Raw genomic sequence first — 27,506 nt, 5'->3', positions numbered from 1 at the left:
TCCCCAAATCCCCAAGTACTTTTGCTAACGAAACTGCTGAACAGGAGCTAATTTATCACTCTGTTATCACTATATTAGGGCAGGAGAGAGCCATACCTAGAATGAATTATGGATCCTGCCAGTGTCCCGTGCATCCTGTACGTCAAGGTAAGCAAATGCTGCCTTGTGTTAACTGTCAGCCTCCAAAATAGCTGACATTTGTTATTTTAATTAATAGTTTACTTTGCTGAAATAAGCTTCTGTGGGAAGCTATGACTTTTTATTAAATCTTCACTGCAGCATTGTTTTCCCCAGATTGGGAGACAAAAGCTAATTTTCAAAACTGCTTTATCCTGCAAGGTCACAGCCAACAGCTTGTGTGCACATGTCAGGGAAACATCTGCTTCTGTGCCACAGATATAAGTAAAATTTGCTTTATTTTAAAATTTAAATTTACTTTTACTTGGAGGAAAATGATGAGTCAGTCATTAAAGATCTATTAAGTGATGTTGATTAGGAAAGACTTTTTTAACCAGTCATTTTGTCTCACAACTGATGCTGAAATTTCTCCGACCTCAGCATTCTGGTTAGACGTTGCAGGGAACTGTGGTCACTGGCACATCTGGATCTGGACCAACTTGTCTTTTCATTAATGCAAGTCATTATTATGTAATTACTCAGCCTGCAATGTAGAGATCATTGATTTCTTTTGCCCTGTAGCAGTATTTTTAAGTCACTGATGACACAGAGAACTTTCAGGACAATCCAAACTATACAAATTAGCTCCAGTTCAAGAAAGGCAAACTGATTTAAAAGGTTCCAATACTAAATTTATTTCTGAGATTTTCTCTTTGCTTGGAATAAATTAACCAAGGGAGGTTGATTCCTTCATGTTGTTTTAAATGCTTTTGATAATGCATTTTGTTCATCAAATTTCTAAGACAAGAACACTTGAGTGCTCTCTCCCCAAATGGGCTTGTGTTCTGCCCTACAATCCCTAGATCACCCAGAAGCAATAATAATTACCTTGGGAAAAGGAGTCCCAGGCCCTAGATGGATAGCTGTTGTTTACTCCCTGTGGGATTCTAAGGTCTAGGGTTACTCAGAGCCTTTTTCAGAGTCTAGCACTTACCTCAGGTTTTCTTTATTTTTCTTCTAGTTTCAAATTCTTTGAAAAGAAAGAAAGAAAGGGAGGAAGGAAGGAAGGAAGAAAGAAAGAAAGAAAGGAAGAAAGAAAGGAAGGAAGGAAGAAAGAAAGAAAGAAAGGAAGGAAGGAAGAAAGAAAAAGAAAGAGAAAGAGAGAGAAAGGAAAAGAAACAAAGAGAAAGAAAGAAAGAAAGAAAGAAAGGAAGGAAGGAAGGAAGGAAGGAAGGAAAAGAGAGAGAAAAATGAAGGAAGGAAGAGAGAGAAAGAAGGGAGGGAGGGAGGGAGGGAGGAAGAATAAGAGAAATAAAGGGTCATCTTTCTCCTTCAGATGGGGCAGCTCCAGGAAGCAGTGAACAAGTTGGACCAGCACAGATATTGGCCCATATCCTTCCCTCATTCCGTCTCTGCCCCTGTATTTAACCCCAAAGGGCCTGCCAGTCTTCCTCCAAGTGGCCTCTTCCTGACTCCCATGGAAGTCATCCCTGAAGTCCTGACATCATACCCATCCTGGGTGCTTCAGGGGATGGCTCTCTCCCATCCACTGACCTACTGCTGGGCTGCTGTGCCAGATCCTGACACCTTGCTTTGCTGGCCCATTTCCCTGACTACGACCCTAGGAACTCTTCCTCTTCCGTCACCTCTGGCTGCATGAAGAACTACAGTTAAGGGACGGATGCTTCCATTTCTATACTTGCTTCTCAGAACCAGGCCTCCAATGGGGGAAGGGAGGATAGAAACGGGTAGGTGTCCCCCACAGTCATACATGTCGCACGATTCACAGGTACACAGACCCCACTTGGGGCCTGGGAGGCTGCTTTGCCCTCTCACTCCCAACAGCAGGTTTCCCAGCTGTCCTTTCCATCATCAGGCCCTCTTCTGCCAGTTACCAAGCTCCAAATCCCATCTTTGTTTAACTCTGCTTTTGTGATGGTGGGGCTGGGACTCTGAAAACTACATTGATTTGTGAGCAGGCACCCTGCAGGTTTCACCGACAGGGAGTTTCTAAAGGGAGACCATTCTGGGCCACACTGTATCTCCCCACGGGGCCCCAAATTTGGATATTGATGCCTGAATGCCCAGTACCTCAGAACGTGACAGTGTTTGTAGGTAATGAAGTGAAAATGAGGCCTGTACACTGGACCCTAATCCAATCTGAGTGGTACCCCAATAAAAGGAGGAAATCTGGACACACAGAAGAGACACCAGCAGTGTGCCCAGAAGAAAGGCCCCACAAGGACCCGGAGAGAAGGCAGCCGTCTGCAAGCCAAGGAGAGAGGCTTCCGGAGAAACCAAATCTGCTGACACCTTGATCCTGTCCTCCCAGCCTCCAGAACTGTGAGAAAATAAACATCTGCTGTGTAAGCCACCCAGCCTGTGGTATTTCTTACGGCAACCCGAGCGGACTAATATAGAGACTGGCAGATGAGAGGCGGAGAAGGACTTGCTTCTTCCCTTGCTTGCTCCTCCCATCAGCATCACCCCAGCAGGGCCTGGCTGCCCCACAGCAGCCGTTCTCCCAGGCTCGAGACCTTTCACCGGAGTTCTCAGGACCAGCCTCATCATGTCTTAGTGAAGGAACAGCTCCCCGTCCTCCAAGGTCTGAGTCCCAGCCTCCCGGGGCCCCTCTTCCGAGCTTCTAGTTCCTGGTAACTCCAACCCCTTCCCTGTGTTCTACCAGCCCCAGGAGTAGTAGCTCTTTCCTGCAGTTACTGTCTTTGTTTGCTTCAACCATCCTTCATCCCTCAGCAGGCCTGCCAGTTCCCACCCCTCACCCCCAGCATTTACTTAATCAGCACTGGTCTGGCTATATGGTCAAAAGCTAGAGTTTCTAAAACAAACACCCTGAGTGGAGAGGATATTTGCTATGAGAAAGACTGCATGAGTTTTCTGCTGCTGCTGTAACACCACCTATTTAATGTATTTCAAAACAGTACAAATGACTTATCTTACAGCCCCGTAGGATGGAAATCTGACCCAGGTCTCTGGGCTAAAATCAATGTGTGAGCAGGCTCTGTCCTTTCTGGAGGTTCTAGGGGAAGATTTCGTTCCTTGCCTTTACCATTTTCTAGAAGCTGACCCCTTCCTTCCTCTTCAAAGCCAGCAAAGTCAAACCTCTCTCACACGTTGCCCTTTCTCTGGTCTGTGCAGTCTGAAAAGGTTCTGTTTATAAGGATTTACATGATCAGATTGAGCCCACCTGTGTAATGCAGGATAAACTCATCTCAAGATACTTAACCTTAATCATATCTGCAAAGCCCTTTGCCACATAAGATAACATATTCACAGTTTCCAAGATTAGGTTTCCAAGATTAGGGTGTGCACATCTTTGCAGGCAGCTCTTCTGGCTTCCTGGGGTCTTTCTAGCTTCTATCTAATCTTCCTTCTTTCTTATTCAACATAACTCCCCACCTTATCCACAATGGAAAGTTTTGCTCAGACACTTGGAAGCCTCTCTATGTGCTGTGTGGGGTCAATGCGAAACACACAGTTCCTGTGATCCGGTTCCCGGTTGGGAAAATAATGCTGTGGTGACTTTATACCAGTTGATGTACTTCCATTGGGTCTCAATTTTCTTACTTATAAAATGGAAAGGTTGATCCTAAAGATACAACCTGGCTCTAAAATATTAGGATTTCAAGGAAAGGGTATGAGAGATGCCCTCATTACCCTAAGAAAAGAGAGTCAGAAAGCAAAGCAGGCTGGTAATTAGTGGGCACTGTCACGGGGGCCGTGGATGTCAGTAAATCTCTTGGTCCCCCTCACCTGAGGCACAGGCCAAGGGTTTTCCACTCAAGTTTTCTCTATCCTGCTCTGATTGGCCTCTGAAACCACCCTTTACCTGGTTCCTGCAGTGGAGGGAGAGAAGCCCCTTCTCTTGCAAGGCTGTGTCTGCAGTTGTCAATAGCTATGGGAAGTCTTCGAAGACTGAAATCCTGTTCTTGGGCTCATGAGTTAAATTGAAGTGCCTCCTCAGAGGCCACTCTTACAGGGCAAGGACTCAGAGAACAGCAAATAGAGTGGAGGGTAGGGGAGTTGGCTAGTCAGCCAGGTTTTCTCCACTTTTTTTGAGAAATTCCATGCAAGATTTTTGGACTCATTCCAAAACTCAATACCACTCTTTCTCTACTTATGAGACTAGGTGATTTCTCTAAATGTTATGCCAAGTATACTTTTATCTCTGGGCCTTTTGAATAAATGTTTGGCCATGAAATTTGGTGAGGGCGTTTCAGAGTCCATATTGTTGGATTTCCTGTGGGAAGACAAGGCCTTGCTGCTCGAGAGCTGTTCACACCAGGGCTTTTTCGTCGCCAAAAGGTACCTCGGAGCAAGGATCTTTGCAGTGTATGTCTCTATATCCCTCAAGTGTGGGTGGATAGGGAGGAAAAGAAAAATGTGCTTTTTCTCCCTAATCTATGGTAGGTTTTGCACATATTTCCTATTTTTTTTAGGGATTTGTATTTTTTAGTGTAAGGCTTCATTTCAGAAGGCATTGGGGTTGGCTCTGTGATGATTTATTTGTGTGGGAGACGGAGGTTATTGGTTTTTCTTCATTGATATGTAGGGCCCCTCACAGAGAAATATTTTTAGAAACATTTTTATTTCTCTTCATATTTTTTCCAGTTATGGTGCATTTGCTTGCTTTGGGGGTCGGCTGCCTGTATCCCTTTGGTGTGCAAAGTGAGAAAAGAGTTATTTAAACAATAGAAAGCTTTCCTGGTCCCTGTTTGTAGGGGTCATCTGATTAGTCCTGGAGGGGTCCTGGGCTTCTTTGTGATGTGGTATGGCTTTTGTGGACGGTGAGGTTGCCCCATGATGCTGAGAGGCTGCATTCCTTCCACACTCTTCTACCAGTATACATTCATGGATGAACCTCAGTGTTGACAGGTCTGATTTTCTTTCTGCCACAGTCAGCTCTATTAACCTGCCTCTGGCTTGAACCTGCAGTAGCTGAATCTTGTATTTGCTCTGCCTGAGGCCTTAACCTGCTGCTCTTCCCTTCATCCTTTACTTGTTCCTTCCTTGTGCCACCTGTTTGTCTCATCTGGCACTCTAAGAAGGCATTCCTCCACCTCCTTATTCCACCCCTAGTATTAAAAAAAGATCCCAGGTGGCTTTCTCTCACCTCGTGTGTGCTTGAATCTTCCCCAGCAGCTGTCAAGACGAGTTTTCTTCAGACACATGAATTCCAAAGCCGATTTCCATTTGTTCTAAGAGAACAGACCTGGCTACAAGATGTCAAAAGGCACACGAGTACTCTGTACACACTTAAAAGAAAAATTAACAAACAGAAATGGTGATGTGTCCAACACCAATGACACTGAAAGCCAAAGGGCCTGGTAAAAATTTCTTTTTAAGTAGAGACACAAAGCACAGCTCGTACCGAGGCCAACAGATGCCATCCTGCTGTCCAGAGTACTTTCTCAAAGTATAGCCCCTCACCTCTTGTTCTAGAGTTGTATCATACAATCTTAGCCACTTGCCATATGAGGCTACGAAGCACTTGAAATGTAGCCAATCCAAGTTGAGATGTGCTGTAATTGTACAACACACACCAGATTGTGAAGTCTTCATATGCAAAAGATGGATGTGAACTCTCTCATTGATTTTTTTTACATCGATTACATGTGAAATGAAAACATTTTGGTTCTATTGGGTTAAATAGAATGTGTTCCTTAAAATTAATTACATTTTTCAAAGCAGCAAATAGAGACTTTAAAATTACATGGTTCCAATTCTCTTTCTATTGGGTATTGCTCTTCTAGAACTTGGTTGAGGAATGACACTTGAGATTTTTGTTTCTCTAACATGCTGGAAAGAAATTTTAAAACGCCGAAATTGAGATGTATCTTGATTCTTTAGTTTCTTTTCAATACATGACATGAGGTCACTGGAAACAGTTTTTGTAAAATTTAGACACATATTATTTTTAACAAACTTAGTTAACCTCTTAACCTCTTTAAATAAGGCTGCTTTCCATTTTTACATACTGGCTTTTTCTTAAATCTGGTCTCTTTCCTTTATACACTTCCTGTTTGTTCAACAAGCTCAATCTGTTTTGGAATGAGTTTAACATTTATAAGGTGCTCCCCGTGTGTATAAGAACTTATAAAATAGTGTCCTCCCAGCTGTTGGGGAGAATATACTCCTAATGAACAGAAACTGGCAAAGTCGAACTTCCATTTATAGAACTTTTTTTTTTTTTTTGCGGTACGCGGGCCTCTCACTGCTGTGGCCTCTCCCGTTGCGGAGCACAGGCTCCAGACGCGCAGGCTCAGCGGCCATGGCTCACGGGCCCAGCTGCTCCGCGGCATGTGGGATCTTCCCGGACCGGGACACGAACCCGTGTCCCCTGCATCGGCAGGTAGACTCTCAACCACTGCGCCACCAGGGAAGCCCCATTTATAGAATTTTAATAGACCAAGTTTTAAGTGTTAAAAGGAAACAAGGGGTGTGGTATAGATTATATTTTCATCATATTTTATATGTTTTTTGAGAGTGATTTTTGTAACAAACTTTAACCAAAAGGAACACTATTGCTTCACTGCTGGGGGTGAAACCCCATTGGCACAAACCACAGATTTGTGAGGTCCCATAAGATATTTTCCAGGATTTGAAAAATATTAATAGTGGGCATTTATATAGCATTTACTAGAGTCTGGTAAATGCTTTGCATATGAGATCTCACATAAATGCTTTGCATATGAGATCTCACATAATATTCACAAGAATCCTTTGAGGCAGAGACAAAATTTATTCTTATGTTACAGGTGCGGAAACTGAGGCATAGAGAGGTGAAATTGTCCAAGAGCACACAGCTAATTAACATGAAGGGAGGAGTAACAATCACAAGCATTCTGGCTGCTGCGCTGGCTTTGAAGCCTATACTGCATTCTTTCATGGCCGTGATATAGACGATTCACGATGATAACTGCATCCTGGTTTTGTCTGTTACACTTCAAAGGCCAGGTGAAACTTGAGAGACTGTCTCTCTAAATTTTGCTTTCACCTTGATTTGATACCCCTACACCTTTTACCAAATATCAATATGTGACAAAACTCTCTGCCTTCATTTCACCCTGTTTTTCTCTGCACCAATACTAACTGAACCTGAAATAACCCTAAAACACAAGACACACGGGGTACAAAGATGTGACCTAGATAATCCATCAAGTATCTAGAACTTTCTGAAAGAAAGTACTCTCTTTGCAGCTCTTCATGAACACAGGGCAAATCTTACCCTTGTTCATGGATTTCTATAGAAAACCCATTTGCATATCTGAAGAAGGAATGTGGCTTTTAAAGATTTTAATGGAAACTAGAAATATATCATTTTCCTGATAAGTTGTCATTTTGGATGTTCATCCTCCTGGCACCAGAATACAAGCATGTAAATTTACGAACTGCCGCCTGTCATTAACGAAACTGATGTGACATTCCCAGCTTTTTCAGCCTGTTCCCACACCTGATTTTTGTACTACATGCTGGTTTGAGTTCATTTTTTCCTCTCTGGATTTTTGCTCTTAAAAGCTAATTTTCAATGTCAGTCTGTAATAATTCATGTAACTCTCAACACAAAAGCACATTATTTACAGATTACACTCCCTAGCTGATCCAGGGATTCTTTCCAAACAAGCTTTTGAACTACCTTGTGAAATCTTCAGCAATATTCCTGGAACCTTCTCACATTATGCTTAATTAAGGTTTACATGCTAATATTGAACAATAAAATGAGGACAGCATAATAACCCAGAAAAAAATGGAACCGAAGTAATTAGCAGCGATGATACATATTCATTGAATTGTATCATTGTACATGTGTGTCCTTGCCAATTTATAATTTTTTCAAATTATTAATTATAGTTTCTGAAGCAGTATCTTTAAAATACCTCAGGAACCATCTCCTAAACATCCCTAGATTTAATGAAAAGCTAGTGATTATTGCCTTAAATAGCAGCAGAGATGCCCCCCAACCTTCGAGAAATCAGTTAATCTCTAATTTCTCTTGTTTGAGAACAGCAACTATTATTTCTCACATTTTTCCTGAAGTTCATTACCAACAATATAACTTTGTTTACATATTCCTTACAGCTCAGACGGGATTTTTCCTTGTCTCCAGATTGCTTCTTTTTGGGGGGGCGGGGGGGGGATGATGAAAACAATACCAATATCTTTCATGGTTTAAAACTATTAGGACAACACCTAACTGAGATATTAAAAATTGGCAAGTTGTTTAAAAATGTGCTAGCAAAGTGGGGGAAAAAAAAATCCAAGGTGTGTGAGAGACATAAAAATTACTTTACACATGTCCTTCAAAAAAGTTTAATACATAGTCAGGTCACATTACTGCACATCAAATTCTCTAGGTCTCTGGCTGCCAGTAGCAATTATCTGTAAAAGAACATGTTTTCCCCGGTGACTCGCTATCGGGAATTTTTGAGTATACCTAAGCATAGCCTTGAGCAAAACTCCTACGGGGCATATTTGGAATACAGGATTTCATTTGGATGCAATATCAAGGTTTCAGTGCAATATGTCTAACTATATATTTTTACATCTGTTTTAACATATTGATGTGTTTATCTGTTGGCTTTAATTACATGATATAAGTATACATAAATGTAAATAGTACTCCTGAGCTTCCACTCAACTTTTGTCATAAGGTAGACAAATATATTTCCCTTGATGCCTGGATGATTTTATATTATAATGATGTCTCCTGCATTTTCATGATTACTTTGCTAAAAAGGTGTTGAATATTTGCAGATTGCTGAAGCGTCGGGTCTCATTCTATCTGACCAGGTCGCAACTCACTCGTTTCCAGTGATCAGTGGGGTCTCAGCTAGTAAAACCTTTTGTGTCCATCCCAATCCTGTTCCAATTAATGATACTGTCACCTTTTAAAGGCAGTTAAAGTATGAGCCCAAATTTTTCCAAACATTGCTGGGCCATTTTGCAGGACCACCAAGAACTGAGAAAATAAATGCTTTCAATTGATAATCATTAAGGATTCATAAAACAAGACTAAATACTCCAAGGTTTAAGTAAAATACTGCTGTCTTAGGAGTTTCGGGCATTAATTGTGTACACTGTGGTTTGGACCAGGATGCTCCCCTAGTGAGATGGTAGTTCCCAGAAATATGATTTCCTAACACATGGAAGTCAAATATTGGGGTGCCTACTGGCTTAGGATTTAGAAAGGAGCAAAAAGGTATCACTGGCTCTGAAGAGGCAGGCAAAAACAGGGCTCCCTCTAAAAATTAAATTAACTTCAATAATCAGCCTAATTTTAGCAAGCTTTTATTTTTTTGAGTAGTGTGTGGCAAGCCTTTTTCTACATTTGAGGAATTGAGCTAACCAAAATGAAATAATCTATTTTCACAATGAGAATATGTGTCCTTCCTTTGAGTCCCTGCCAGCTCACTCAAGGTGGCCTCGAGAGACCACAGTCCCACAAGAGCAGTGATAAATATGTTGTCAGGTTAGTAAGGCACTTCATTTGTTAATGGACCAGTGATGTATCCCTGACATTGGTGAGTGTGAACCTGGCTCAGGTGAGCAGGCAGGGTGGGCAGGGCTACTTTAATTTTGCAATTAGGCCACATGTCCATCCAACTTAGTTGATGGGAAATCTAAAAAGGATCTGACTTATCAACCCTTCAACATGGGGACTTTCCCAGGAGATTTATGAAGGGTGAGAATCTGACAGGTATGTTTATGGGTAGCCTAGGATTTATCGAGCATATATCATCTCAGAGCTTCAGGTGATCCTTTCCTAAAAAAAATAGTTTTGAGACTGACTGCTTCCTGCAAGTCCACATTAGTTAGGGAAAGCTGGAGACATCAGTTTTCACCCTAATACTTTAGGTTTAATGTTTGCAAGGGCCATGTAAACCATTCGGGATTCTTATAGAGCTATATGCACTTCTATTACTGCAAAAAACAACACTGTTACAGTCATGATAAATAAAATTACTTGCAGGACTTTGCAGCTTGGGCAACCCAGCAGTACTGCATTTTAACTTCTGTGGCCACAAAATGTAAATGAAGTTGAAACAGCAGACATTTTCATCTTTTCTACTTGTAGTAATTCTCGCAGAATCATGAAGGCCTTTCTTCCTCGTTCCTGGATCTCTCCAAATAGATCCCATTTATCTGATTGGATTTCTGTCCCATCTTTCTACATATTACAGCTAATTAGTACCCCCTCATGAGAAACAGCCCACTGATGGAAAAAGCAGTTAGATAAGATCTGCATTAACAAATGTAGTTCATTTAATATCATTTGTGCTGCTGCATTATTAATAATATATAATTACCCTGCACAGGCTGGAATGGGAGAATAAAACTGTTCTTTAATTTCTTGGCCTTTGCAGAGAAACAGTATATTAGAGAGAATAAAACAGTATTAGACTATCAGTCACCATGCATCATAGAGGTTTATGTGTCACACAATTTTATTAACGTTGGGCCTAGCTAGAATTTCTATGCTTCAACACAACTGCAGGCTACCCAGAGACAACCATTCTGAGGAACTCTGAAAGGCCAACTTCTTGTTTCAGAATGTTAAATTGGGAGACCCAACCAATGGCTAGCAGAACGTTGAGATTTTCAGTCTGTCGTTGAGAGTATTTCACTGCAGTAGATAATGTATGTCATTGTGGTCAATAACTAACACTTACAAAATTTGATTTAACACAATGAAAGAAATGGACTTCATTCTCCCCATTCTCCAGAATCAGGGTGTGCTGGTTAGAAAGGGATTCTGGCAGAAAGCCTGTGGTAAAATAATAAAACAAGTGGTAGTGACGGCATCAGAAGAGGAATGGCCACATTGATCAAATGCCTGCTGTATGCCAAGTTTTATGTTAAACCTTTTACGTTCCCATAACCATCCCATGCTGGGGTTACTCATTTTATGGCAGAGGTCATCCAAATCTGCCAAGACCTCACGCACCGTGTTGAAATAAAAGTCTCCAGAAAGGAGGCCACACTCCCTGCATTTTTCTTTGCTGTTGTATCCTACCTAGTGAAGCCAAGCCTCTTGGAACATGGTTTGCCAGACAGGGCAGTGTAAACACATAAAGAGCCTCTGTAAGTGTGTTTGTTTGCACAGGTGAGGCAGGCCAGGGATGCAGGCCTACCAGCTGGTTCAGGAAACCTTGGATCCTCCCATCCCAGGGGTGGTACCCAAAACAAGGAGGGAGTAGAGAAAGGGTAGATACAGAGCTGAACATTTGAGATATGCTTATTTTCTCCAATTACATCCACAGGTAGACCATTCTATTTCATCCATCAGCCCATTCATTTACTCATCAAATATTTTCTGAGCTCCTACTACACCAGACACTTGAAAGGGGAATAATTCCTTAAAAGAGGCATTCAAAGTATTAAATGGGGAATAAGAATACTTCTGTTGTCACCAGAGTCCTCACATTGTGGAAACAGGCACACAAAAAAATTATGGCAATTTGATGTGTTCCAGGAAAAATGTGCTCCCAAAGGAGGGAATGATCAACTTAGAGGGAATGATCAGTGTCAGGGAAGGTCTGACAAGGAGGCAATAAGCTGATTCTTGACGAATGAAAGCTCTTTTCCAGGTAAAACTGGTAGAAACTTGTTTCCTCTCTCTTAATGGTGGTATTATTATCATTTTAAACAATAAACTACAAATACTGTGACACCTAATAGCAGAGTGAATGGAAATTCTGTTGCTTATTAGAACAAGGCATTTTTCTTCTGAGGTTCATGGTTATCCATCATTTCAATCCCTTTGAAATGCTTTTAAGCAGAGGCGTGGGGAAAAGGTCAGTGTGTATGCTAATAATCCTGATAAAGAGAGAAGAGAGGTGGGTGGGATGTGGATTGGTAATCGGACTTATCACATAACTAGCGGAATATTATAATAGTATAGGACCTATATTCACAGTGGATTTTTTCCCCAGCAGATTCACAGATGTATCACAATTCTGAAATACAAAAGATTGTGTTTTTCCCCTCCAGAGATTTTAATGTCTACAAGGTTCAGGACAGAAGAAAAGCCCCCCTCCCCCAAAACTTAAGATAACATCTATACTGGCATAGCAATTAGTTCAGATTTTAGTGCATCAAAAGTCATGTTATCCATCTGTGATTTCCTGTGTCATCCACTTCCTCTGCTAAAATGTGGGTACCCAGCTCTCCGTTTCAGACTGAAGGCACTGCTACAATCTCCCTTGGGTCTTGCAAAGAGACAGCCATAGTCTGGTAAAGACTGCCAAGTATTCATCCACACTTTCTTGCTCCTGGGCAGAGAGGTGAACTGTATTTTCACTCTTCCCTGGATTTAGACGGAACATGTGACTGAATTCCAGGCAAAAAAGAAGTGAGCAGTAGAGATGTACACTGCTCCAAGGCTCAGCCCATGAAACCTCCTGCAGGTCACACTCCATTCTCTTTCTCTGTCTTCTGCCTAGGAGTAAAATGGAGACATCTGAGGAAAGCAGAGGCTCAGCATGGAAGGAGCCTGGGCCCAGGTCGCTGCTGAGAGGAGAGCAATTCAGGAGGGCACCACACCAGGAACACCTAGTTCACCTAGTTTTGATTGATGCATAAACAGGAAATCAGCTTCTGCTTTGTGAAATGTTAGCTTGCTTGCTTTGGCAGTTGGCCTACCCTAAGGCGCATGAGCTCTTCACTTAGATGACCAAAATAAGTAGGATATGAGGGTGTGTAGGGCGGAAGCTATCTGAGGACTTTGCATGGAGCTCTGCTGCCGTTATGCAGGAGGGAAGGGGGAGGGGGTTGGCATTAATCCCCACTATCATACGTGGCGGGGGGAGGGTGGCATCAGTCACCACTCTCGTGTGGGCTGTGAGGGGGCCCTGAACACCACCGTCACGCTGGGTGAGTATAGATTTCTCCATTTAAATGTCACTTTCTCTTGCAAGCCTTCCCTAATCCCACTGTCCAAATTGGGGTCTCCTCTTATATGCTGACTTAGAATACTGTCCTTTTCCTCCGTGGCACTTTACACATGTAATTAAATAACTGATTTTGTTGTTGAATGACCCGTCTCTTTCCCCATACTAGAAACTTTCCTGAGAAACGGGACTACTTCACTCATCACTGCATCCCCTGGTCAAGAACTGTGTCCCATGTTCAGGGGGTGCTTATCAAATATCTGTTCACCGGCCAGCCCTCACCTCGGGGTTATTTATTCCACCTTAGTCTTTCATTCTCCCAACAGACAAGAGATTTCTATTTTGTATGTTCCATCCAATGACCTGTAAAGCCGTCTCCAATCATAAGAGGTTATGATTTTAAGCTCTCATTCCTAATAAATATCCACTCATGCTCTCACAGAAAACAAACACGCATACATAAACTGGCACCACCAGAGGTGGACACATGTATCCTAGAAAAAAGTCTCCCAGACACCCCCCAAGAGCTATCCCCCTACCACCTGGACACAACAGACCTGCATCCAAAGACACACACAAAACAGCCATAGACACCCGAGACGTGAACACACCTCCAAAGACACACCCCTCCACTGCTGACAGGTGCTCAGACAAATACACACACAGTAAAAGCACTTAGCACCTGTCATTTTGATGACATTTATTCTATGCTTTCCTACTTCATCCAATAAAAGAGAAATGCACCGATCCAAAATTAAAATAACATTCTCACCTCTATTATCTTTTCTGTTTTGCGAGCTGCTTTCCTTAAATCTGTGTCCTCTGTGGGAAGAAGTACACTGGGCTCAGAAGGGAACAAATGTCTCTCCCAAAGCCTTCCATTATTCTATCATTTACATTGCAAATGTCATCAAAAATGCAAATATATGTGACATGTCTAATTGTTTCCAGATCTTCTGCTACGGTAAATATTAGCTTGGTTAAATCCTATTTCTAAGAATAAAAGAGATGTTTTCGTTGTGGTGGTTCTCTATATTTAGAAGGGCTTAAAGAACACTACAATAATATTGTTTTTAAAAGTTACCCCTCCAGACTAATACATTCAGCACTCAAGTGAGATAATATTTTGGACTCAATAATATGATCGACAATGTCACAAGTCAATTGGGGATATATGAGGATTACCCACAAACATTTAGTCCTATTCTGGGAAGCAAGGAATAGGAAACTATAAAGAATAATAATAAACTCACTACAAGGTACCATCCAGAAGACCTCAGGATATGCAATCAGTTCTGGTCTTATCTTTCCATCTGGAAGTTTCCAGACATGGCCTCTCCACCTCAAAGTAGAAATTATTGTTCCTCCACTTCCCTGATTAGCTCCTGACGTCCATTCCACAGAAAGAATAATTATTTAGGAGAGTATATGGTCCATCACTTTCAGATGCTGAGTAGGCAGCTCTTGGCAACCATCAGCCAGTTGTGCCTGGTCTTTTGCCTCAGATATAGCCTCTTTCTTTTTTCCAATAAGTCTCATCCATGCATATCATAAAGTTGCTAGGATGTAGGTCAGAGGCAGCCTGAATAGGACGGGAAGCAAATCACACTGTTATTCTTTTCACCATCGCTGCAAATCAACACACACATCCACACATTTTGTATGTAGGGAGAGCAGGCTACACTGAGCATCGAAGCAGGTGGCATCTGGAAGACAGGTGGCAGTCCCACCCTCTGGTGATTAGAGTATGACTATGTAAAAGGCTCAGTACTTTATTTTAGGATTAAATTCTAAAACCCCTTTCTCCCCACCTTCTGTGTTTCTTCATGACCTCCCAGCATCCTCGCCTACTTAGAACTTTGCCCTCCAGTGGGCCTGAGAAAATACAGATTTAGAGCAATGGTAATGCCAAAATGAAGTTATCTGCAAATACTCAAGGAAAACCAGCTCTGCACTGACAGGGCTTCCTGAGAATCTGATGAAAGTTATAGAGTCTCCCTCCAGAAAAAAAAAGAAAACACACGTACCAAATTTAAGCATAATTTTGCATCAAATTTCAGTGTTCTTTTTATTCTTTGTCAATCCTTCCATACATTTCAGAACACAAGTCCCTAGAGTCTCTGCCAACCTGCTGCAATCATCAAGCTCAGTGCTACACCTCGTGGAAAGAGCATGGGCCTCAGAGCTAGACTGACTCCTGGAAATGAACTAAGTTACTTACCTTTTCTGACACTTTTATTCCTTCATTCTATAAATAAAGATAATCATGATACCACCACATAGAGCTATTGTTAGTTCTATGAGAACATGTCTTTTTTCACCACCACATCCGTAGTATGTTATAAACCACGTGGGACATACAGGAGGCCCAGTGAATCATCTTGACTGACTCTATATATGTAAGCCTCCAGGTATAGTGCCTGACACCGAATTGGTACTCACTTAATATTATTTTCCATTTCTTTATTGCAGGAGCAGGAAACAAATCCTGATTCCCAGATGCCCTGTGATTGTAAAATTCATTCCTCTCCTTGGTCAGCCACTCTAGGAAACATTTCCCAAGTAGTGATCCTGCAGCAGCTAGAAAGAAGGTGTCAGAGGGATCCTTAAATGACATCTTTGTCAGTCATACTGGGATACTTTAAAAAACACTTTCATATATATTTTTATCTCCCATACACCCCCTTGTCTGGTGAATTCCCCCAGTTGAATTAGTGGTATTTTATTTATCCATGTGAGGGTCATTATTTCAAGGTTGATTTCTGTTTGGAGTCGACAGACTGGAAATAGACTTGAGAATCAAATTTATATGGAGGGAAAAAGGAATCCTAATTGTATGACGTTTCCATTAGCTAACAAACAGAGTTAGACATGAGTGACTTGATAATAGAGTTTTACATAAGGGAGGTGCCTTCCAGAAAGAATGTGAAGAGGAGAGCTTGTCCCATGTGGTTGGTGTAGGAGGGAGATGGGAGGCACAGGGAGGAAGCTGGCCATGGAAAGGCGTGCCTGCAGGTGACGTCTGGCAGGGAAGTGACACGACGGCAGGTTGAGGGGAAAGCAGAATCCAGAGAGAGAAGGGACTTTTTTCCCATTCCTAAGGAGTGTCCCTACCAGCCACCTGGACAGCTGCAGCCTTGGCAGGAAATGAATCTGAGTAGGCACTCCTGGCTTCCCTGGGCTCTCCTGTGACCTGGGGACAACAAAGCAATAACGACAATGATAAGGGCTTATTTTGTGCCAAACTATGTTCTAATTCCTTTACCCATTCAGTAATTTTATTTGCACAAGAAATCTATGAGGGGGCTATTATTATGCTCTTTGTTTTACATATGGGAATACTTAGGCATAGAGAGGTTAATAACTTACCACATCCAATTTTCTACTTTTTTACTGGCTAATACTGACCAAGCATGTACTCTGGGCTCACCGAGCACAATTCCAAGTGCTTTCCATGTATTAACTCATGTAACCCTCACAAGGACCCTACCTAGAAGGTAGGTGTTATTCTTAACCCCTTTTTACAGGTGAGCCAGTGGAGGCACAGTTATGCTAAGTAGCTTTCTGAGCTTACTTGGCTGGCAAGTGGCAGCGTTGGGTATCGGACCCAGGCACTTTGGCCCCTGAGCCCATGCTCTTCATCAGAAGTTTCTTCAACTCCCCTGAGAGGGAATCTAGAGTTTAGTTGAATATCTGGCTGGGGATTGAACAACAGGGACATAGTGACCCTGTGGCCAAGGGGTACAGACTGGACCTCCAAAGTTAGGGAGTCAGAGCCAGACCTTAGGAGATTCACAAAGCCGGGTGGGAGTGAGTGTGTCCGCATTGGCAAGGGAGCTCTCTAGGAGTCCTAAGTCTGCAGGAGAACTGATACTGGGTTGCATCAGCCATAAACTTCAGTGTGGGCAAAAACAGAGGGTGGAGCTAGAACTACCACACCTGTGCAGACGGCCACCCGGCACACTTACTGAACCAGGCACCCCCAGCTATCGCCACGGCAGAGACCTTTCTAAGGACCAGCCTAAGATCAGCAAGATGCAGACCCTTCAACCCAATTCCACAAGCTCCCAGAACCTAGCCAGGTGCCTTGTGGGAGAAGAGCAGGGGAGGAAAGCAAATCTGAAGGGCTGAGCACTCACCCCCTCTAGCCTGAGCCAAAACAAAACCACTGAAACTCACAAAACATGAGATATTTTGCACTGGAAAGTTTAAAATAAAGCTATTTTTACCTGCAGCACACTGAGGTGGGAGGCTCTTGAGGAAGATTAGATCAGTTATTGGAAATAAAGAATCTACATTTTCTTGGAACATCTGAGCGTAGTGTGAATACAAGTGAGCTTACAACTCCGAAGGACTCCAAGAGCCTGGCTAGTGAAACACCTGCGGAATATTTATTAACAATTAGGATGAGGAAATGGACAGCATACTGATCTAATTTGTGGTTGATGCAAAGCCGAGGGTTACAGTGAATACATCAGGTGGCAGAATTAAGATCGGAAAACCTAGCCACTGGCTGGCCCAGTAAGCCACGTCCAGCCAGAGCAGGTTTAACCTGGGTAAAATCAACTAAACTAAGGCTCCAAAGACCAATTGTACAAGAACAGTGGCTGTCTAAGTGTGTCCAAATATTTGAAAGTTCACTCTAGGGAAGATGGATTAGATCATGCCATCTGGGGAAAGAAGAATAATAACCATTTCTTGAGCCCTTACTATGTGCCAGGCATACATACCATCTCATTTAATCCTGTAAAGTGTGTAGTATTATTTCTGTCCAATTTATGTAAGGAAGTTGGGGTTCAAAGCCCAAGGCCACACAGCAAGTAAGTGACAGTACCACTATTCAAATTGACTTCAAAGCCCAGGTTCTTCACACTGTGCTAAACTGCCTCCCCAAAACATGGCCATCACCTTGAAGGAAAATGATTCTAATAGTCAGAACCATCCTCTGAAATTTAGCTCATCTCCCGTTACTGGAGACAGAGTGTGACCACCTCCAGGCTGGGATGGGGGAGATACAGGAAATCTGAGGCCATCAATCAGCAAGACTCCTTCCTAATTCTGAGGTTTATGACTCCATCTCTGAAAATTTGCAGAAACTGTGGTCCTTGTGTTAGATTCAGGACTGTTACCACAGGAAAATACAACCCCAAATCTCAGTGTCTTACAACAGGAGACTTGTATTTCTCAGTCGCGGGTCTGAGGGCCAGCTGTGGCTAGACTCCAAATCAGGGTCTGGCGGGACTCACTTTGCTTCTCATTCTGGGATGCGAGTTCAGGGAGCAGCTACTAGCTGGGTGTGCTCTTCACACAAGGGCAGAAGCTCAAAAGCACATGTAAAGCCTCTGTTCCAATGTGAGCCTCATCGTATTTGCTCACTCTGTTCTCGGCCACAGCAGAATCTGTACCTATTCAATAGCCTGCGTTTGAACCGTAGAAGAGTTCAACCATTCCCTTGTTAGAGCAGAAAATCAGTTCTTAAGAATTCTCCATAGCCCTGTGGATGGTACTACTCCACTGAGATTTTGTTTCCTTTTATTTTTCTGGCTCATTTTGTTTTGCTTTTGCTTTACCTTCAAAAGAAACTAACAGAGGCAATGGCAACCCCAAACCAATCTGAAATGAAGGTATGAGTGAGGTGAATAGAAATGTTCCAAATCTCCCCACAGCTTCCATGCTACAATGACAGGGTAGAGACAGTTAACATGATTGCATCTTTAGCTAGGGATGGTTATTATCTATTTCTTTAAACTTTGGATACATCCCTCACACGTGCTCAGGGTACATTTACAAGCACTGCTGCAAAAAGAAAAAAAAAAGATTGAGAAAGCTGTGTTATCTATTTATCTCAGGGGAGATTTATTTCATTTATTTATTTGTTTATTCCTTTATTTATTTGATTTATACAGCTGGGTCCAGCACAAGCCCCTGGGCACCCTCACATCAGTTAAAACCACAGATAGAAGCAGAATGCTGAATACAAACAAAATCAACAATTAATGGACTATCCCAAACTGTGAAGTTCTTTGTCAGAACCTTCAAATCATTTCTCCCCACTAACCCCCTTGGGCAGAAGGCTGGGTTAACAGATGGTTAAACAATGTTAAGAGAAGACAAGACAACATTAGTACCAGATGGAGACTGGAAGAAAGACTGTGCAAAATCCACTGAATAATTCATTGATAGCACTATAGATTGAATTCATGGACATGGGGCTGGAGTTGGACGTAGCAGTAACCTGGTGGAGGTGAGGAGACCCCCAGTTCTAAAGATGGAAGGAGAAGAGGCTGAGGATGGTGAAGTAAGAGTCAGACACTAAATAAAATTATGTGCACTGTAACACCTCATCCTCTGGACTTATTGGGAATCTGGACAATGTGAATAATCCCATCTGAATTGTTATTTCACTACAGGTACAATGAGGTTTTTGACTAAGCCCCACGCTGGCTTTTCTTAATCACATGTTACTGAACCTGAGTATATATAGCTGCTATATACAGGCGTGGTATCTCTAAATGGGGATCAAGAGAAGGCAGGCAATTTTGATCTTTGGTACTGTGTATGAGTGAAAATTTGTACTATGAGATTAAGCAAAACCTTACAGTTTTTGTTATTTTTGTTGAGATATGATGTATTTACAGTAAATACAAAAAGCCTGAATAATAGGTCAATAAATTTTAACTTATACATCATGTAATCACCACCAAGATGAGATTATAGAACATTTCCCGCATCACCAAAGCCTCCCTCATGCCCCTTCCTGGTCAATATTCCACCCCTAGAGATACATCACTATTCTGATTTCTGTCACCAGAAGTTAGTTTTGCCTATTCTTGAACTTCATATAAATTATACACAATATGCATTCTTTTGTATCTGGCTTCTTTCACTCAGCATCTTATCTGTGTGACGTATCCATGTTGTTGCATGTACTAAAAAAGCATATTTTTATTCCTATGCAGTGTTCTATTATATGAATACGCTACAACTTATTTGTCCATTTAATTGTTGATGGCCATTAGGGTTGTTTTCTGTTTTGATGATGATGGTGATGATTTACAGAGCTGCAATGAAACGTGTAGAATATTACTTATAGTACAGGTACTATACTACAGTATAGTCTTTGGGCATTTAACTAGGAATAAAATTGTTGAGTCATACACTTAGCCTCAATATAGATTGTCAAACAATTTTCCTAAGTGGTTGTACCAATTTACACCCCTGTTAAAATATATATGTTCCAGAAATTCCCTGGCTGTCCAGTGGTTAGGACTCCGCTCTCTCACTGCCCAGGGCCCAGGTTCTATCCCTGGTCAGGGAACTAAAATTCCACAAGCTGTGCAGTTCGGCCATAAATAAATACATAAGCAAATAAATGTTCCAGCTGCCAGTCTGTTTAGCTACAGCAATTGTGATATGTAGTGGCATCCCATTGTGGTTTTGATTTACATGTTCCAGATGATATCATCTGATTATTTTATAACCCCATTGGCATTTCTGATATTTTCATTTGTGAAGTGCCTATTGGAGTCTTTTTGCCCAGCTCTTCAGTTGCTTGTACCATGATTTTAATTGAATATGTAGGAATTTATAATATATCACGAATACAAATTCTAGTTGAGTATATGTATTGTCAATCTCTTCTCCTTGTGACTTGTATTTTGTTAATGTCTTAATGATGTTTTTGATTAAACGAAGTTTTAAACTTTATTCAAGTCCAATTTATCAATCTTTCATTTATATGGTTAGTGCATTTTGTGTCTCCTTTAAGATATCACTGCCTATCCCAATATTGTAAGATCTTCTGTGTTTTCTTCTAGAAACTTTACTGCTTTGCCTTTCACATTTAGGTCTATCCATCTCAAAAAATTATTTTTCCATATGGATATCCCATTGCACCCTTTACTGAAAAGACCATCCTTCCACTCCTGAATTGCAGTGGTGCATTTGTTGTGGATTAGGTGGCCATAGACGTGTGGGTATGTTTCCGGATTTTTTTACTCAGTTCCATTTTTCTGTTTGTCCACCCTTGCACGAACACCCGCACTCAAGTCTTGATACTGTTAGCGTAACTTACACTCCCCTAATTTTAATATCTATATATGACTTATGAGGCGCTAGAGAACACCTTGCTTCCCCAAGTAAGATCTCTAGGAAAGATAAGAAAGGAACTCCAGCTCAGAAATATTGCTTAGGAGCACATGGGTCAAAGGTCAAGGTCTCCATTATGAGGTCCCTGGAAACAGCTTTGCCTTGCAGGGCCTTTTCTTTGAACAAGCTGAGCCAGCTCTCTGCTAAGCTACCTAAAGGAAGAAGGAAATGTGCCTCCAGACCATCTAGATTTGTCTGTCATCACTCCCCACTCCTGACATTTATTTGTTTATTAAATTATGTTACTGTACCAACATTTCTTGAATGCCTACTACACAATTTATCCTCCACCAAGCCTTCCAGATATAAAGTTACACAGTGTTGTCACTGTCATGAAGTTCACATTCTCATCCACAAGCACAGGATAGAGAGATCTGAGTGTGATGATGGGCAGGCCTCTCCTATCTTTCAAAGTACAGCTCAAAACTCCATTCTTCTAAGAGTTCAGATGTATTTCTGGCTTGTAAATTTGTAAAAATAATGAGTGAGTAATTTTTTTTTTTTTTTTTTGCGTTATGCGGGCCTCTCACTGTTGTGGCCTCTCCCGTTGCAGAGCACAGGCTCCGGAGGCGCAGGCTCAGTGGCCATGGCTCACGGGCCCAGCCGCTCCATGGCATGTGGAATCTTCCCAGACCGGGGCACAAACCCGTGTCCCCTGCATCGGCAGGCGGACTCTCAACCACTGCGCCACCAGGGAAGCCCTATTTTTAAATTACTTGTTGCATTTCTTGTTTCTGCTCATTTTCAAAGCAGATGTATCTATCATTGCAAAATTTAGAAACATTCTAAATATCCAGTAGGAAAGGAATAGTTAAATAAATTATAGTAAATTAATGAGATGGAATATTAATGTAACCTTAAAAGCGATCATTAAAAAGACCAAGTAGCAAAACGGAAAAGGGATTCAAATTGTGTACATGCAAAAATACTACTATTTATGGACAAAACTTGGTGAAAATGTAAAACATGTTGCCGTGGGACTTCCCTGGTGGCACAGGGGTTAAGAATCCGCCTGCCGGTCAAGTGGACACGGGTTCGAGCCCTGGTCCCGGAAGATGCCACGTGCCGCGGAGCAACTAAGCCTGCGTGCCACAACTACTGAACTTGAACTCTAGAGCGTGTGTGCCACAACTACTGAAGCCCACACACCTAGAGCCCGTGCTCTGCAACAAGGGAAGCCACCGCAATGAAAAGCCCGTGCACCGCAACGAAGAGTAGCCCCCACTCGCCACAACTAGAGAAAGCCCACGCGCAGCAACAAAGACCCAACACAGCCAAAACATACATACATACATACATACACACACACATAAAATTTATTAAAAAAAAAAAACATGTTGCCATGATAAAGTTTTGGCAAAACACAGTTGTTTTCTCTTAAAATGTCCTTTACTATTCCTGTTTTTATAATAAATGTAAACCTAGGAGAAAAAACAGAAGTCAATTTTTCTGATTTCTTTCCTTTTCCCATATATATTCCCACTGTATATTGATATATACATAAAAGAAGCATTTTTCTTGACTTGTGTGAATATGTGTATGTCAGTTCTCCAGTGAAAATAGTTCCCATCAAAATGAACACAGGAGTGGGCTTCTCTGGTGGCGCAGTGGTTGAGAGTCCGCCTGCCGATGCAGGGGACGTGGGCTCGTGCCCCGGTCCGGGAAGATCCCTCATGCCGCGGAGCGGCTGGGCCCGTGAGCCATGGCCGCTGAGCCTGCGCGTCTGGAGCCTGTGCTCCTGCTCCGCAACGGGAGAAGCCACAACAGTGAGAGGCCCGCGTACCGCAAAAAAAAAAAAAAAAAGAACACAGGAGCAGTTCTACTAAGAACGAGGTGCAAAGGAATACATCCTGGAGCCTTGAACTTAGGTACTGAAAATTCTCTTTGTTTCTGTGCTTTCCATTCCTAAGAATGCAGTAGGTAATTCCAGCATTTCTTTTGAACACACCTACAACGGACGGAGCTACCCCGTAGTGAGGGCCTCCCAATCAAGCCAGCACTCTGACCTCTCCTGCCCGTGAAACTAGAAGCTGGGCTCTGTGGTGGTGCCATGGGAGAAGAGGACCGGGGAGCTTCTGCCCCCGCCTGTGGTCCCGGCACAGGAGGGAGCGCTCCTAGGGTAGCTGTCCCGGCCTCTTTCCGCCACCTCCCTCCTCTCCATAATGAGCACTGCAAGATCTGGAAGGGGGAAGGGAGGTGCCGGATCTGGGCATGCAGGCATAGCCCTGCCCCCTCCTCCCCTCTCGTTGCCCCGCCCCCGGTGTATTTATAGGAATAGGCTTTGTCTCTGTGGGGTCAGTCTTCCCCAGCCTAGTATTGGTAGGGGGATAAATGGGTCTAAATCTGTTATTCAGGATGAAGCAGCCTAGCATGTTTACATGCCACACTTTCCAATATCATTTTTATCAGTAATAACTGATATTTTGGTTTCCAGTCTCTTATGCTTTTGTCTTATTTTGGGTGGTGCTCAGAATCATGCAGAGGAGAAGGATGCTATTTATTGGGCTCCCTTGAACTCTGTTTCCCGTCAGTGACTCAGGGAAGCTGACTCCGAGACAGAGACCAGTGTACAAGAAGTTGATTAGGGAATGCTGTTAGGCTATCACCTGTGGTAGAAGAAAAGGAAGCAGGGTTGGGCAGAGCGAGAATCTAGGCAGCCAACCAACTTTATCAGGCATAAACACCTCAGCCAGCTATGTGAGGCGCTCTGGCCCTCAGATGGTCCCTTTGCAGTTGTCCTGAGTTATGACAAGGAGCTGGGCCTCTAAACCCTGGCTTCCCCCCATGGACCAGGTATTGGAATCTAAGGAAATGGAGTAAACTTGATTGAGACAGCTCTTTTCAGCCACGGACACTTCACGGAGCGGGCTGTTGCCCGGGGCCTTCAATCGGCAGACCTCCCGGAAGCTGGGAGATAGTCCTCCAGTCATGAAATGAGGATCTGGGTGAAGCAGAGGGTACTCCACAAACCCAAACAGGTTCCATGGGCTGTAGGTTCTTTCAACTAGCCTAGTGTTGGGCAAACAGCTTTTTTTTGAGGGGGTTCAAGAATATTTTCAAGATCACGTGGCAGATGTGTATGTGTATTCAAGTTCTTTCGGAATATGCATGTATACACATGTACACGTACACACACATTTTATTCCCATGTTATAGAACCTTTGAACTCTTAAGATGAGTTGGCAGAAATTAAATTCTAATGAGGTCCTCAAACTGCCACTGTCAGTGTACATTTGGTCATTCATTTGTTCCACGTGCTTTTATCAAGTGACGACTAGGTACTATGAATGGAGATGCATGGGGGTATACACAGCTCTTGCCTCCATCAAGGGTTTAGTCTCTCAGCTTAAATATTTGGTCCTAAATGAGGTCTTCTTAAAATCCCAAACTACGTTACTCCTCTGATATATGTTCCTGTATGTGATGTACTTCTTCATACTAACTTCACTGTCAATACTTTTAAAATCATCTATCCCTTCAATAATCATTGCTGTTGGAGGCCATATCTGCCTTATTTGCCACTCTAACCCCAGTGCCTTAGAATGGTTGGCACACATTAGGTGATTAATAAAACTTGTTGAAGCAACAAATGAATAAACAAGCTAAAGAAATGTGTCCATCATTATGACAGATTAAAATGTGAATGGTTTTACAACAAAGGAAACCATAAACAAAATGAAAAGACAGCCTATGGCCTGGGAGAAAATACTGGGTTGGCCAAAAGTTTCCTTCAGTTTTTAGGTAAAAATATAAGACATTTTTCACTTTCACCAAAAACTTTATTAAATAATGTACTCACCCTTTTGTTCCACTACCTTCTGCCATTTTTCAGGCAACCTCATAATTCCATCTTCCCAAAACTTTTTATCTTTCTGAGCAAAGAACTGTTCCAGGTGCCTTTGACAGTCTTCCAGGGAATTGAACTTTTTTCCATTAAGATAATTTTGTAAAGACCAAAATAAATGGAAGTCTGAAGGTACAGTGTCTGGTGAACACGGAGGATGAATCAGAACTTTCCAGCCAAGCTGAAACAGTTTTTGCCTGGTCATCAAAGAACCATGTGGTCTTGCATTATCCCTGATGGAAGATTATGCGTTTTCTGTTGACTAATTCTGGATGCTTTTCGTCGAGTGCTGCTGTCAGTTGGTCTGAGAGCAGTAGTTGTTGGAGTTAATTGTTTGGTTTTCCTGAAGGAGCTCATAATAGAAGACTCCCTTCCAATCCCACAATATACACAGCATCACCCTCTCTGTACGCAGACCAGCCTTTGGTGAGGTTGGTGGTGGTTTATTTAGCTTGCCCCATGATTTCTTCTGTTCCACATTATTGTACAATATCCACTTTTCATTGTCCATCACAATTTGTTTTAAAAATGGAACGTCTTTGTTATGTTTAAGTAGCGAATCGCATGCAGAAACATGGTCAAGGTTTTTTTCCCTTAAGTTATGTGAAATCCAAACATCAAAGGGATTAACATAACCAAACTGGTGCAAATGATTTTCAGTGCTTGATTTGGATATTTTGAGTTGTTGGCTATCTCCCGTGTGGTATAATGTTTATTTTTCTCAATTAATATCTCAATTTGATTGTTATCAACTTCAACTGGTCTACCCAACCATGCAGCATCATCCAGCGAGAAATCTCCAGCATGAAACTTTGCAAACCACTTTTGACATGTTCAATTAGTCACAGCACTTTCTCCATACACTGCACAAATCTTTTTTGTGTGCTTCAGTTGCGTTTCTACCTTTCTTAAAATTATAAAGTATAATATGCTGAAAATGTTGCTTTTTTTCTTCCATCTTCAATATTAAAATGGCTACACTAAAATTCACCAATTTTGACAAGTTGTTTTTAAATGCACACTGATATGACAGCCGTCACATACAATCTAACAAAATTTTTTCCAATGAAGTTAAAGACAACTAAACACTATTAGAGCCATCTTACAGAAAAAAACGAACAAACTTTTTTGCTAATCCAATATTTGCAAACGATGCGGACTGACAAGGGCTTAATTTCCAAAATAGACAAACAGTTTGTACAACTCAACAACAACAAAAAACAACCCAATCAAAAGCTGGGTAGAAGACCTGAATAGACATTTCCCCAAAGAAGACACATAGATGGCCAAGAGGCACATGAAAAGATGCTCAACATCACTAATTATTTGGGAAATGCAAATCAAAACTGTAATGAGGTATCACCTCACACTGGTCAGAATAGCCATCATTAAAAAATCCACAGATAACAAATGCTGGCGAGGGCGTGGAGAAAAGGGAACCCTCCTACAATGTTGGTGGGAATGTAAATTGGTGCAGCCACTATGGAAACCAGTATGGAGGATCCTTAAAAAACTAAAAATAGAGTTGTCATAGGATCCAGCAATCCCACTCCTGGGCATATATCCAGACAAAACTATAATTCAAAAAGATACATGCACCCCCTATGTTCATAGCAGCACTATTCACAATAGCCAATACATGGAAACAACCTAAATGTGGTACCTATATACAATGGAATACTACTCAGTCATTAAAAAGAATGAAATAATGCCATTTGCAGCAACATGGATAGACTTAGAGATTATCATACTAAGTGAAGTAAATCAGAAAGAGAAAGACAGATACCATATGATATCACTTATATGTGGAATCTAAAATATGACACAAATGAGCACATGTATGAAACAAAACAAACTAACAGACATAGAGAACAGACTTGTGGTTGCCAAGGGGGTGGGAGTGTTGGGGAGGGATGGACTGGGAGTTTGGAATTAGCAGATTCAAACTATTATACATAGAATGGATAAGCAATAAGGTCCTACTGTATAGAATAGGAAACTATATTCTATATTCTGTGCTAAACCATAATGGTAAAGAATATGAAAAAGATATATATATATTTTTTAAATTTATTTAAAATTAAAAAAAAATTTTTTTTAATGCGAATGGGTGCTGTCCGAGGGACACAGCAAGGCTTCCCAAAGGGAAAGAAGTTGGAACAGGCTCTTGGCAGCCATATAGGAGTCTGCCCAATGGTCAGGGTGCAGGGTATTTGAAGGAGGGGGCAAGTACTCAAGTATATCAAGTATATCAAGGCAAGTATATCAAGGCCTAGTAGGTTTAGTGATCAGTTTTAGATTCAGTGTGGCCAGTGCATTGAGCGATGAGGCTGCAGATATAGGTTAGCATCATGAGCTGCATGAATTAAACATTTCAGGGGAGACAACTGGGAGTCAAATGAAAGAGACCATGGGCAGAGTCAGAGCCAGGGTAGTGAAATACACAAAAGCAGGAAAAGCACAGGGTACATCCGTTGATGCTGCAGCCC

The sequence above is a fragment of the Monodon monoceros genome, unplaced genomic scaffold, assembly GCF_005190385.1.
Source record: "Monodon monoceros isolate NGI ecotype Baffin Bay Population unplaced genomic scaffold, NGI_Narwhal_1 Super_Scaffold_18, whole genome shotgun sequence".
Taxonomy (NCBI): domain Eukaryota; kingdom Metazoa; phylum Chordata; class Mammalia; order Artiodactyla; family Monodontidae; genus Monodon; species Monodon monoceros.
Note: the sequence above shows the minus strand (reverse complement) of the source record.